The sequence below is a fragment of the Echiichthys vipera genome, assembly GCF_963691815.1.
Source record: "Echiichthys vipera genome assembly, chromosome: 2".
In the NCBI taxonomy this organism is placed as follows: domain Eukaryota; kingdom Metazoa; phylum Chordata; class Actinopteri; order Perciformes; family Trachinidae; genus Echiichthys; species Echiichthys vipera.
Window position 1 is genome coordinate 19,225,794 of NC_139827.1, and position 488 is coordinate 19,226,281.

The window sequence follows — 488 nt, forward strand, 5'->3', positions numbered from 1 at the left end:
TGTGTATTTCTCGCATACACTTTTTCTGTGAATCATATCTGCTGAATTTATCCAAAATAGACCCATAATCACATAGAAGATGATCTGAACTCTTCAGGTTCATCAAGTTTCCACAATGCATACTTTTTTATCGTCCCCTTGCTATTAGCAATTGTAAGTGTATGTTTCTTAGAGAAATACTAGGTTTTTGTGTACGTGTGGCCTGTACCTTTATTTTACGGATATTTTCTTGCTCCTTTTGTACTGATGATTCATGAGGGTTTCAAGTCCATCCAAGGCTTGGAACAGCTCCAATAGTCGTTCACCATTGTCTATGCACAAAAGGAACAGGACTTTCATTTCTGGAACACTGGACACCTGAAATAACCCCTTTGCCTTTGATAGTCTACAAGGCCCACCAATGAAATTATATATTTTTCAGCTGGGGGGGGGGGGGGGGCAAACATTTTTGAAGAAGCAGATTTGGCCAGATTTATTAAGGTGTTTCA